This window comes from Rhinatrema bivittatum, chromosome 5, assembly GCF_901001135.1.
Source record: "Rhinatrema bivittatum chromosome 5, aRhiBiv1.1, whole genome shotgun sequence".
Taxonomy (NCBI): domain Eukaryota; kingdom Metazoa; phylum Chordata; class Amphibia; order Gymnophiona; family Rhinatrematidae; genus Rhinatrema; species Rhinatrema bivittatum.
This window is the reverse complement of record NC_042619.1, coordinates 271,151,164-271,165,664: the sequence shown is the minus strand read 5'-3', so window position 1 is coordinate 271,165,664 and position 14,501 is coordinate 271,151,164. Positions and strand designations below refer to the sequence as shown.

The 14,501-nt window shown below is 46.9% G+C and overlaps 1 protein-coding gene across 1 annotated transcript in view; it reads right to left on the bottom strand.

Annotated features, from left to right (window-relative positions):
* LOC115092429 (disintegrin and metalloproteinase domain-containing protein 9-like) overlaps positions 1–14,501 on the bottom strand; it is a 402,794-nt gene that overhangs the window by 184,524 nt on the left and 203,769 nt on the right. The gene's annotated exons all lie outside the window — the stretch shown is intronic.

Here is a 14,501-nt window from a genome sequence, read left to right as displayed (position 1 = left end):
TCTTACACCCCTGTTCATTCTTTTCCTGATGCTTCTCGCCAATGGAGAAGAACTACGGTATTGCAGATAAAGAACTGCTGACAATAAAAATGGCATTCGAAGAAGGGTGCCCTTGTCTTGAAGGTGCCCAACATCAGATTACTGTTTACACTGATCACAAAAATCTGGAGTACCTCCGTCACGCTCAGCGTCTCAACCATAGACAGGCGAGGTGGTCCTTGTTCTTCAACAGATTTGACTTTGTGCTGAATACTGCCCTGGTGATAAAAATGTCAGAGCAGATGCATTATCTCGCTCTTTCCTCTCAGAAGACGTACCTGATGAACCTCAGCATATTATTGACCCGAAGAGAGTGATTTTCACAGCTATATATCTGGTACCCCTGGGCAAGACCATTGTACCCTGCAATCTATGCAAGAAACTGCTACGATGGGCTCATGGCTCGAAACTGGCTGGACACCCTGGTCAACGGCGAACACTGGCCAAGCTACAAAAGTATTATTGGTGGCCCACCATGAAAGAAGATATTCTAGCTTACGTGGCATCATGTGCCAATTGTGCCAGACAGAAACTTCTGCCTGGACATCCCTGGGGCGTACTTCAACCCTTGCCAGCACTGGACGAGCCCGGGACTCACATTGCAACGGATTTTGTGGTGGAGCTGCCACTCTCTGGAGGTAACAACACCATTTGGGTTACAGTGGACCGATTCTCGAAGATGGCTCACTTTGTGGCTCTCCCTGGCTTGCCTTCAGCCATGGAACTTGCTAAGTATTCATCACACATCTTTCGCCTGCATGGCATGCTGAAACACATTGTTTCTGACAGAGGATCTCAATTTACAGCAAAAGTTCTGGAAAGCCTTGTGTAAGAAATTCAACATCACACTTTACTTCACCTCTGCATATCATCCTCAGTCGAATGGCCAAACAAAGAGAATGAATAGAACTCTCAAACAGTTCCTCCGTGCCTATGTCAATTCATGACAGAATGACTGGGCTGAACTGTTGCCCTGGGCTGAATTTGCCATCAATTCTCATCCAGCGTCATCTACTGGATCTACACCATTTGAAGTGGTCTACGGATGACTGCGTTTACCACCTTTACCACTTCCACTTTCTGTGTCATCCCCGGAAGCTCAATCTACTGCCATAAACATCCAACAATTCTGGAGAAAGACTAAAGAGATGCTTCAAAAAACAGGACAAAGAGCAAAGAAAGACTATGACTCTCACCATAGCAAGGCTCCTGTATTCCAGCCTGGAGACAAAGTTTGGCTGTCGACCAAACATCTGAGACTTAAGCTTCCATCTACTCGATTTGCTCCGCACTTCGTTGGACCCTTCCCTGTCTTCTGACGATTGGGCTCTCTTACCTACAGTCTGAAACTTCCTCCAGCCATGCGTATTCACAACGCATTCCATGTGTCACTACTGAAACCACTTGTCCTTAGCGAGTTCTCCACCAAGACACCTGAACCAACTCCAGTTGATGCAGAAGACGACGTCGAATACAAGGTTGATGCCATCCTTGATGTAAGAAAGAGAGGCAGAGTTTGGGAATACCTCTGGTCATGGGAGGGATACGGACCTGAAGAAAACTCTTGGGAACCTTTGGCTAATATCATGGAAAAAGAGATGCTTGGACAGTTCCATCGATTGCATCTGCAAAAACCAAGACCAGGTAGGGGGTCTGGAGGGGACCCTTTGAAGGGGGGTACTGTTGTGTCCATTGGTCTCAGACGGCTTCGACCTCTGTGCCTCATCTTTCTTCCTTCCCTCTCCTCTTGCCTTGGGAAGATGGCTGCTGCTGCATCTTCATGCCACTCTCTCCGGCGTCCCCGGACCGGCAACGGCGATGGTGTTCGCCATGATTTCCTGAAGGCCTCCTAAGGTGTGCGCGCACACGCCACCCACGTCTTTATTCTCAACATAGCGGGATCCTCGGGGGGGGGGGGGGTGTCCCCTCCGAGTGACGTCATCCCTGCCGGATATCTAGCCTGCCCGCTTTTGCTATCTATTCGAGTTAGCAAGGATTGTGATTGGATTGGAGTGCCCCCGGTCTACGCTGCTCTGCTGCTCCCAGCTGCTGCTGGAAGCTCTCTCTCTGCCCTTCGGGGTAAGACTGCTAACCTGGGTACTCACTCCTCGAGGGCCTTCTTTCCCTAATCTGGTGCCTGCCACTCTACAACTTCTGCCTGACTGGATCTCTATCACAGCTTCAGCTTCAGTGAGTACTAACCCTTCAGACTGTCTTTAGCTTCAGCACTCCACTCTACATCTGGTACCTGTTCCTGCTACGCCGCGCTGCCTACCAACTACTTGACTGAGAGACTGGTCTCTCTTGCTCAGGACCACTGGACTGTCTCATTGGGTTACCTCCATTGCTGCCCGCTTTCTGGGCAGTATCATCAGCTGTATAATAAACTCAACTTATCTGTGTTGTCATGTCTCGAGTCTAGGCTAGTACTGCGGTTCCTCATGGGGCTCCTCCCCGTGGGTAATGCAGTGCATTACCCACGGGGAGGAGCCCCATCACTGCATTACCCAAGAATCCACTCCAATACTTCAAAACCATAACAGGTGCTCAACGTTTTGCCGACCTTTCCTCCCCGCTACTCAGGAGGTACCCTCCGCTGGATGTTTAGAGGAACCTATGCAGTTGTGTCGAACTCATATTTCGGCCGAAGAGAAACTCTGCTGTAGCCGCCTTGGTCTCTGCTTTTTCTGCACCAAAAAGAAGCACCTGTGGACTGTTGCCCACAGAATCCTGGAAACGGGCCAGCCTAGGAGCTGGAGGGGACACGCTTCTAGGCTGTACCAATGCAGTTCCCCAACTGACACTTTCAGTATCCATTGTGGAAGATGGCCAAGAATTCCCCATACTCGCCCTCATGGACTCGGGGGCCAGTGGGAATTTTATTACCCCATCCCTGGCAAAGGAATTGCAGCTGCCCACAAATGCCCATAAACATCCTCTGTACATTTCCTCCATCTATGGAGAACCCCTGCCAGGACACATTGGATTTACAACCAACCTCCTACATCTCCGCTGAGGCCTTCAGCATGAAGAACAAATTACATTCTGCATGCTGGAGAGAGCCATGCACCCCCATAGTCTTGGTGTTGCCTCGGTTCCAGCAGCAGTCACCTCAGTTCGACTGGGGAACCCTCCAGCTCACCAATTGGGAGCCTCTCTGCTTTAAGGATTGCCTTTGATGGGTCCAGCCCTCGACCACAATTCCCCTGGCTACCACCCCCATGGATCTCTCACCCCAGTACCAAGACTTTGCGGATGTTTTCTCTAAAAGCAAGGCAGAGATTTTGCCGGAACATCAGCGCTTCGACTGCTCCATTAACCTTCTACCAGGAGCCATTCTTTCATGGGGTAGGATATACCCTCCTTCCCCTCTGGAGTCTTCAGCAATGTCACAATACATCCAGGAGAAGCTCACCAAGGGCTTTATTTAATCTTCCACCTTGCTGGCAGGGGTGGGGTTTTTCTTCGTGGCTAAGAAGGATGGAACCTTATGCCCCTGCATAGATTAACAAGGTCTAAACGCCATCATGAAGAAAGACAGATATCCCCTGCCATCTATCTCAGAGCTATTGGATCACCTCAGGAGTGCCAAGGTCTTCTCAAAGCTTGACCTGTGGGGCACATACAACCTCATCCGTATCCGGCCAGAAAATGAGTGGAAGATGGCCTTCAACACCCGGGTTGGCCATTACAAGTCTCTCGTAATGCCGTTCAGCCTGTGTAATGCTTCCACAGTGTTCCAGCACATGATGAACAAGATCTTTCAAGTCCTCCTGTATGTCTCAGTGGTAGTCTACCTGGATGACATTCTTGTATTCTCCCAAAACATCCAAACCCATCGTCAGTATGTGTGGGCAGTTTTGCAACATCTCCAAGAACACCGACTGTACCCCAAGCTCGAAAAGTACTCATTCAAGCAAGAAAGTTTACCTTTATTAGGGTACATCATATGCAGCCAAGGCTTCCAGATGGATCCCGAGAAAGTGAAAAGCATCCAGCAATGGGCTCAACCTTTGAACCTCCGTGGACTCCAGCGGTTTCTGGGTTTTGTGAACATTTGTCGTTAGTTCATCCCACACTACTCCCAGCTCGTGGCCCCACTGAACACGCTCATCTGGAAGGGGGATGATACCAGGAACTGGCTGCCTGAAGCAGTTTCAGCCTTCTATGAAGTCAAGCAAGCCTTCCTGCGGGAACCCTGCCTTCAACACCTTGATCCTGAATGCCTCTTCATCCTGGAGGTTGATGCCTCCTCCCTAGGCATAGGAGTTGTACCAAGTCAGGTGGCCAACTCTGAAGCTCTTCATCTCAGTTCATTCTTCTCACATAAATTCACTCCAGCAGAATGCAATTACAGCATCGGGGACAAGGAATTGCTTGCCATTAAGCTGGCACTCGAAGAGTGGCAACACTGGATCACTATCTTCATGGATCACAAAAACCTGGAGTACCTCCTCCAAGCCCAATGCTTCAACGCACACCAGGCCCATTGTTCACTCTTTTTTGCTCATTTTGATTTTGAGCTATGCTACCTCCCGGTTGGGAAGAACACTTGGGCAGACACTCTGTCCTGCTCTTTTGAGGCAGAAGATACGCCGGATCCACCAGCGTACATCATTGACATTGCTAGGGTCCTCCTGGCTGCTCCCCAGATGGTTCCTCCCGGGAAAACAGTAGTCCCCATAAGACTTCGGCAGAAGGACCTAGAATGGGCTCATGACTCCTACTTGGCAGGACATTCGGGTCAGCTTCGCACCTTGGACCTGCTCAGGCGGTACTACTGGTGGCCTCGTATGGCTCACAATGTCAAGGCCTACGTGGAAGCCTGTCCCAACTGTGCTCAACATAAGCCGGCAGTAGGACAACTTGGGGGCTGTTACAGCCATTGCCAGCCCCCAAGCAACCTTTAACCCATCTGTCCACTGATTTTATGGTGGACCTTCCGACTTCTAATGGCTGCAGAATCATTTGGATGGTGATTGACCAATTCTTGAAAATGGCCCATTTTGTGGCACTCCCGGGCCTTCCCTCTGCACCAGAACTTGCACATCTCTTCACCTCCCATATCTTCCATATGCATGGTCTTCCTCACCACATTGTCTCAGATCAAGAGGTGCAGTTTACAGCAAGGATTGGTATTCTCTCTGCCGAAAATTCAATATCCATTTGGGAGTCACCAGCGCATACCACCCACAGGCTAATGGACAAGTAGGGAGAACTAATCGCACTTTCTAAAAGTCTTTGCCAATGCCCATCAAGATAACTGGGGAGAGTTACTCCAATGGGCAGAATTCTTGCACAATTCGCACATTAACTCAGCTACAGGTTCCTCTCACTTTTTGTTGGTTTTCAGAAGACAACCAGATCCACCGCTTTCGTTACCACTTTGGTTGTCTCTCTGGCCCCCCAGTTAACAGCTACTGAATTACAAACCCTGTGGTAGCAGACCGAAAAGTTGATTCAGAAGGTGGGTCTCCGTGCTAAGAAGATGACTGACTCAGACGACCAGCCCCCTGATTCAAACCGGGGGAAAAGGTCTGGCTGAGCATGTACCACATCCACCTCAGAGTTCCCTCCATGAGGCTAGCGCCGCACTATATCAGTCCCTTTCCTGTCACCCGGCAGGTTGGTCCAGTATCTTACCAATTGTGGCTACCGACTTCCCTAAGGATCCACAATGTGTTCCAAGTCTCCCTACTTAAACCCTTTATCCTCTCGTAGCCATCCTGCAAAGATATTGGTGGAAGAGGATCAAGTTTTCCAAACTGAGGAAATTCTAGATGTCCATTGAAGACATAGACGATGGGAATACCTCATCTCGTGGCAAGGCTTCAGGTCTGAGGAGAACACATGGGAACCTGCGTCCAATATATTAGACAAAGACCTTCTACGACAATTTCACGCCACCTACCACAGAAACACAAACCCTCAGGAAGGGGGCTTAAAAGGGGGGGACTGTTGCACGAGTCAACCACATGGCCAGGTGGCCAGACCTACTTACCAGTGCGGCAGGGACTTCCTGTGGCTCCCTTGTGGCGGCGGGGAATCCCAGCCGGCATTTCCAGCAGGCCTCCTCAAGCGCATTGCAGTGAGGACACAGTCCGATGCGCAGTCTCTGGTCTGCTCCCTAGGTGCGCGCGCCACTTTCCCGCATTTAAAGGATCAGCAGCGGGAGGATGCCTGTGGCCCACCGCGATGATGTCAGAGCCAGGGGCTTATATAATCCTGGCCCTTGCAATCTGCAGACACCTCAGCAACAAGTCGAACTCCTTTGGAGCTGCTGGTTGCCGTGTTCCTAACTCCTCTCCTTGGATTGTCTTCTGGCTTCTGACCTCGGTACGTGTTCTGGATCTACACTCATCTTCTGCCTTCCCTGACCTCAGAACGTCTGCTTTACCTCTGCTTGCCTGCCGCTTGCCCTGACCTCGGAATGTTTCGTGACCTCTGTCTGCTGCCTGCCCCACCTCTGGAATGTCCCTGGACGTCTGTTGATCACCACCTGCCTCGACTGTAGCCTGCCTGACTACGTCCTTGTCTCTCGTTGTGGGATTCTTCATCACCAGAGACCCCCACCTCTGTCCAGCCTGCCCTGGCATCCAAGGGCTCAGCCTGTGGGGAACATGGGCTGGTATTGGTGAAGGTCCAGTTGGTTCTCCGCACCGACCAGTTCCGCTTGCTGACGATGAGGACCCGATAGGGTTGCCCCTACAGGTAGCGTCAATCTCGTCTCGGCCTAGGGCCCACCAATTCAACAGGCATTTCCTGATAGAATGGTGACAATCTGAAAACAATAAATAGTATTGCAAAATATGTAAATGTATGAATTATTTAATTGCACTTTATGAATATTAGAATATAGCAGCTTACCACATGATTTGCTATAATAGAGATGAATAGAGATATTTTTTGTACATGATTTTATAGCATGGTGTAAGTGTGCATATGAATACTTTAATAATTTCCTGCTCTGTATAAACTGTTTTTGGATGTTTTGAGAAATTTGGTATGCTGAAATCTCAGCAAGTAAAATGTGCTTTATAAATACTCAGTGTTTATAAAATAAAAATTTAATTGCAAGCTTTAGGAGATTGGTTAATTAGGTTTTAATATTTGCAGTGGGAGGTGGTTTTGTGATTTTACATATTATTTTTCTTTTAATTGAACATTATTTGTACCAGGTATAGTATTTTACTATATATATAAATTTATATATTGAAAAAAATAGAAATTGGGCAATGTATGTAATGTATAAGGTGCTCTGGGAAATTACAACAAAACAATACTGAAAAAGCACTAATGTAAATTGTTTACAATTAAAATGAAAAAACTTTATTACAATTTTTTTGGGTATAACATAAAATAAATGAGCACTAATGTGAACTTATATAATGCATTTGTAACTAGATGCAATGTTATGTATGACATCTAATTGTCTTCTTACAACACCAAATGTTTAAAAAAAATTCTCAATATAATAAACTAATATCCATAATTAGTGCCAAAGCATTTAAATATGTTGTAAAGGCAAGTAGATGAACTTATGGCTGTTTATATATCAAAGACTACCTAAGCTAGAAATAACATGCTTTTGTTCTACGCCACATATACATAAACAAATACATGTTTTCTAAACACATATTGACTACATGTGAGTACATAGAGTATTGTAACTTTGAAATGTAACTACACACTCATACTGAAATTCACACCATTCAACAGGATTAGTAATCTACAGTGTGTTGTGTCCCGGGTCTGATGACAAATTGCCCTAACAAGGTCCTTGTTTTACTGGTGAAGGCTTCCTAAGGGAACTCTGGTGCAAAGAATATCAAAGTAAAAGCAGAACTCACTTATGAGGTGAAGAACTGATGTTCATAAGCATAAAGGAACTGCTTTGTAGTAGACAATTATGTTGGTGATACCTTCATAAAAATCTTAAAATGCTGGCTGAAGCGTCTTATTCTCTGTTACTAATGGGATACCTCATAAAATTTCAAATAAAGAACTTCCTCTTTTTGAAGCGAGGGCTGAGATACCGATAATGCTGTTGCGGGAGTCGATTCCACGACCAGTCCCGCTAGAGAAAAATCACTGAGTCCAAAACGAGTGAGAATAAATTACAAGTCAGAGAAACCTGAGAGTCTCTAATGAAAATTTTATCACTTGGAATGGTGCCGGCACGCCTCCAAAGAAAGGCAATTGCTTCTAGCACAGAAAATGTCAGACAACCTAGCAATGCTATAGCCTGCCAAAATGGTGCCTTGTTTTGGTTCCTCAGGAAGATTGATAGCGGGAGGAAGGTATAGCTTGAACCTACAGTAGCCTATAATGGTGCTAGGTTGTCTGACATTTCCTGTGCTGGAAGCAACAGTTACAGTACTCCATGTACTCACATGTAGTCAATATGTGTTTATAAAACATGTATAAGCGAGTTTGCTTACCATAAACGGTGTTTTCCGTAGATAGCAGGATAATAACATAAGAACATAAGAAAATGCCATACTGGGTCAGACCAAGGGTCCATCAAGCCCAGCATCCTGTTTCCAACAGTGGCCAATCCACTGGCAAGTACCCAAATACTAAGTCTATTCCATGTTACCATTGCTAATGGCAGTGGCTATTCTCTAAGTGAACTTAATAGCAGGTAATGGACTTCTCCTCCAAGAACTTATCCAATCCTTTTTTAAACACCGCTATACTAACTGCACTACCCACATCCTCTGGCAACAAATTCCAGAGTTTAATTGTGCGTTGAGTAAAAAAGAACTTTCTCCGATTAGCTTTAAATGTGCCCCATGCTAACTTCATGGAGTGCCCCTTAGTCTTTCTACTATCCGAAAGAGTAAATAACCGATTCACATCTACCCGTTCTAGACCTCTCATAATTTTAAACATCTCTATCATATCCCCCCTCAGCCGTCTCTTCTCCAAGCCGAAAAGTCCTAACCTCTTTAGTCTTTCCTCATAGGGGAGCTGTTCCATTCCCCTTATCATTTTGGTAGCCCTTCTCTGTACATTCTCCATCGCAATTATATCTTTTTTGAGATGCGGCGACCAGAATTGTACACAGTATTCAAGGTACGGTCTCACCATGGAGCGATACAGAGGCATTATGACATTTTCCGTTTTATTCACCATTCCCTTTCTAATAATTCCCAACATTCTGTTTGCTTTTTTGACTGCCGCAGCACACTGAACTGACGAGTTCAATGTGTTATCCACTATGACACCTAGATCTCTTTCTTGGGTTGTAGCACCTAATATGGAGCCCAACATTGTGTAATTATAGCATGGGTTATTTTTCCCTATATGCATCACCTTGCACTTATCCACATTAAATTTCATCTGCCATTTGGATGCCCAATTTTCCAGTCTCGCAAGGTCTTCCTGCAATTTATCACAATCTGCTTGTGATTTAACTGCTCTGAACAGTTTTGTGTCATCTGCAAATTTGATTATCTCACTCGTCGTATTTCTTTCCAGATCATTTATAAATATATTGAAAAGTAAGGGTCCCAATACAGATTCCTGAGGCACTCCACTGTCCACTCCCTTCCACTGAGAAAATTGTCTATTTAATCCTACTCTCTGTTTCCTGTCTTTTAGCCAGTTTGCAATCCACGAAAGGACATCGCCACCTATCCCATGACTTTTGATTTTTCCTAGAAGCCTCTCATGAGGAACTTGTCAAACGCCTTCTGAAAATCCAAGTATACTACATCTACCGGTTCACCTTTATCCACGTGTTTATTAACTCCTTCAAAAAAGTGAAGCAGATTTGTGAGGAAAGACTTGTCCTGGGTAAAGCCATGCTGACTTTGTTCCATTAAACCATGTCTTTCTATATGAATTAGCCATGCTTTCTGGGAGCGCCCCTGGCGGATGTGCTGCTGCACACCTGTGTGGTGCCTTCCCGCACGGTCAACGATCTCTTCTCAGTTTGTCTCAAAGCATATGAAAAATTGTAGTAAGGAGATTAAGAGAGAGAGAGAGCTGGAAGAAGTATAGACTGTCCAGGGAGGAGGAAGGCGATGCATGGATAATTCATCCTGCTAACTATGGAAAACGCTGTTTATGGTAAGAAAACTTGCTTTTTTCCACAAATAAGCAGGCTGAATTAGCCATGCTTTCTAAGAATCCCCAACTCAAGGATTCGGAGCACAAATCTTCGGCAGTGTATCCATGGCAGCTAGTCCTCGCCTATACTTATTTTCTTTTTCTTGTGCAGAGAAATTCCATATGTCAGTGGATAGTTCTATGTGTTTGTGGCATGACGTAGTATCTGTTGTCCCATGAGGGCATCCGATTTAACATGCCATTGGAGGCAGTAGTGGGTGGTGAATGTATGCAATGACGGCCAGGTCGCTGCTTTGCATATGTCCTGAAGGGGTACCTGCCGTAGGTGTGCTATTGAAGCAGCCACAGTTCTTAGCTGGTGAGCTTTCACCTTTGAGGATAAAGATTCTGATCGACTGTTGTAACAGAAGTAGATTGCTAGGGTTAACCAGCTAGCCAATGTGCGTTTAGTCACCGGTAGGCCTGGGGCATTTGGGTTGTAGGAAAAGCTGTGAAGGCCTGTTAGGTGAATAAGTTCTCTGATTGTTGTAATCCAGGGTTCTCTTGCAATCCAGCATGTATAATAATGCCTCCCGTTCTGAGGCATGTGGCTTCGGAAAGAAGTTTGGTAGTGTGATTGTCGTGGTAAAATTGCAGAAAGGAGGAGTAGTGTACCAGCGCTTGTAATTCGCCCACCCATCGAATTAATGTGTTGGCCATAAGAAACAGTACTTTCCATGTGAGAAATTAACGAGACCAATCCCATAGGTTCAAAGGGGGAAAGCATTAGAGCCTCAAGGACTACGTTCAAGTCCCAAGGAACTACAGGTAGTGTGATAGGTGGCCTGAGCTGTAGAACTTCCCTCATAAAGCGAGATATTAAGGGATGCATGGAGATGGAAACACCTTGAATGGATGTATAGTATGCTGCTATGGCACTGAGGTGTACACTGATGGACGAGATCGCCAGTCCAGATTGGAAAAGTAAGTGGAGGTATTCAAATAACTGTTCTGGTGAGGAGTGTGTTAGTGTTTGAGGTAGTTGTGGGTGGATTCTTGGGCCGATGGCAGATGAGCACCCCCCCCCCCCCCCGGGGGAGGTTCCTGAGAGGGACCACTGGTTAGACTCAGAATATGGAGACAGACACACACTAGTTCTTTTATTGAACAGTATACTGAACCACCAGAGGTGGCAGTAGTGAGCTGGAAGAGCCCGGCTGGGCTGTAGTCCCTCAGGCACTGGAACAGCGATCCCAGGATGGCTGAGCTGTAGAGAAACTTGAATATAGTGAGTAAGCATGTATGCAGAGTTCAGGAACAGAACCTTGATGGTAATACACAATAGTCTCTTAGAAGCAGCCCAGGGGCTGGAATGAAGTAGGCCCTCGAGGAGCGAGTACCTGGTTCCAGGGAAAGCTCAGAGAGAGAAATGGTAACTCACTGGGTTGTAGGCAGCGATGACTTCCTGGTAGAAGTGGTGTTCAGTAGCAAGTCAGTGAACAAGGGTCCTCGAGGAGCGAGTACCAAGTCCAGACTGCGATCTGAAAAGCAAAAGAGAAAGCGAGGCCCCCGAGGAGTGGATACCCCTGGTAAGTCCGAGGAGGCAGAGTAGCAAGGAACCCTGTAGTCTAAACGTTTAAAAACTCAATTCATTAGTGATATCAGAGACCTTAAATATCCGGTGAAGATGACGTCACCTCAGGGGGATGCCCTTGAGGTTCGCGTCACTGAGTCAGGGCCGCGCAGCGCGCATGCCCTTAGGCTGCTGGGAACATGGTGGATGTGCAGTGTCGAGCCAGTCCGGGGACGCCGGAGGGGAACGGCAGAGAGACGCCACAGCAGGCAAACTTCCAACAGGCAAAGAGGGAGTCGCCAAAGAGGTGAGGTGGGCGTAGTGGAGACATCAGGCAGCGACGGTCGCAACAGAGTGGAAGAGTTCCATGGATGCCTTTATGCACCAGCGGGGGTATTGTAACCATTTGGCCACATAATTTCTACTCGTGGAAGGTTTCCTTGCCTAGATGAGGATATCCTGAATTTTCTGAGTGATAGGAAGGTGGTCTAATACCTCCCTTTCAATCTCCTTGCCATCAAGTGCATGGGATGGATCAATGTCCCTCCTTCCTGAGTTAGGAGGCTGACCCATTGTGAAGGGAAATGGGTGGTTGTATGGATAGGTGAACCAGAACTGCTGCCTGGGCCATGCCGGGATGAGGAGGATGAGATCTGAGTTGTCTGCGATGCATTTTTGTACAATCCATCCTAGCAGGGAAATTGGAGGGAATGTGCAAAAGAGTCTGCCTGATCAAGGTATCAGAAAGGCTTCTTGGGCAATTCTTTGGTCGCTCGGGTAGAGGGAGCAGAACTGTTGCACTTGTGCATTGCGTTCTGTGGCAAATAGCCACGAGTTATCCCCCACTGGCGAAAGATGTCGGAAGCCATGTCTTTGTTCAGCTCCCACTTGTGGGGATGAAACATTCAGCTGAGCCTGTCAGTCTCTGAATACTATATGCCAGGGAGATAAGTGGCTTGTAGCTGTATTGAATGTGCTAGCACCCATTCCAGTAGTAACATGGATTCTTTGCACAAAGTCTTGGAACTGGACCCCCCTTCTTTGTTTATGTAATACATGGCTACCTGGTTGTCTGTGTATACTATGACTGATTTGCCTGCCAGGAAACGTGAGAAGGTGTGGATGGCATAACGAATGGCTTAGAGTTCTAAAAGACTGATTTGAAACATCCTACCTGTAGGTGACCATAGCCCCTGAGTAGATGCAGTACATGTGCTCCCATCCCTTTGTGGAAGCATCTGTCGTCAGGATGATCTGATGAGGTGGGTGTCAAAAAGGGGCACCGAAGTGCAGAGTTTCTGTCTGCAGCCACCAGTCCTCATCCTTCATCTTTGAGTGTGAAAGGGCTACTCTGCTCAACATCGGGTGTGAACGCTGGGACCACTGGGCCTTTAAACCCCATTGGAGACGATGCATATGGAGGCAGGCTTGCAGAATGACATATGTCACTGCTGCCATATGTCCCAGCAGGGTGATGGACCTGATGCATAGTTGTTTGCACTGAAAGTTTCAAATGTTTGTCTAGAGTTTGAAAGGTGGAGATCCTGTCTCCTGGGAGGAAGGCTTTGCAGAGTTTTGTGTTGATGAGTGCATCTATAAATTGTAATATTTGAGAAGGGTCGAGGTGAGACTTCTTGAAGTTGACTAGGAAGCCCAGGCGTTCCAGACAAGATAGAACTTGAGTTTGATGGGTGCAAAGCAGTTCCGGGGTTGGGGCTACCAGCAGCCAATCATCGAGATGGGGAAGATCTTTATGCTCTCCTTTCAAAGGTGGACCACAGCTACTGCTAGACATTTGCTGAAGACCCTGGGTGCTGATGATAGGCTGAAAGGTAGAACTCGATATTGATAAAGCAAATGTTGCTTGCCTGTAACAGGTGTTCTCACAGGACAGCAGGATGTTAGTCCTCACATATGGGTGACATAATCAGGATGGAGCCCAATCACGGAAAATGTCTGTCAAAGTTTCCAAAACAGACTGGCCGAAGATGGAATCTTGTCTTCCAGCTTTATCCAAGCAATAGTGGGCTGCAAAGTATGGAGAGAACTCCAGGTGGCAGCCCTGCAAATGTCAGGAAGCGGCACCGATTGTAGGTGTGCTACTGAAGTCGCCATGGCCCTCACAGAGTGTGCTTTAACACGGTCTTGAAAAGGAATGCCTGCTTGCTGATAGCAAAAAGATATGCAGTCCACCAACCAGGAGGAGAGAGTCTGCTTACCCACAGGTTGCCCTAATTTGTTGGGGTGGAAAGAGATGAATAACTGAGTGCTCTTCCTGTGGGCAACTGTACGGTCTAGATAAAAAGCTAGAGCCCGTTTATAGTCAAGGGTATGCAGAGCCTGTTCCCCTGGATTGGAATGGGGCCTGGGAAAGAAGGTAGGTATGATGGATTGATTAATGTGAAACTCCGAAACTACCTTAGGAAAAAACTTAGGGTGAGTGCGGAGTACCGCCAGGTCCTGCAGGAGTTTAGTGTAAGGTGGATAGGTAACTAGGGCCTGTAATTCACTAACCCTGCGAGCTGAAGTGATAGCCAAAAGGAAAATCACTTTCCATGTGAGATATTTTAGGTCATAGGAGTAAAGAGGCTTGAATGGTGGTTTCATGATCCGACCGAGAACCAGATTAAGGTCCCAAGAAGGGGCCGGAGGACGTAAAGGTGGCTTGATATGGTGCAAGTCCTTCAGAAAGCGTGTTACAAGGGGTTGTACTGATATAGGGACATCCCTGACACCTTTATGGAAGGCGGCTACCGCACTGACATGCATTCTGATGGACGATGTCTTGAGACCCGAATCTGACAAATGCCAGCGATAGTCCAAAAACTGTGGG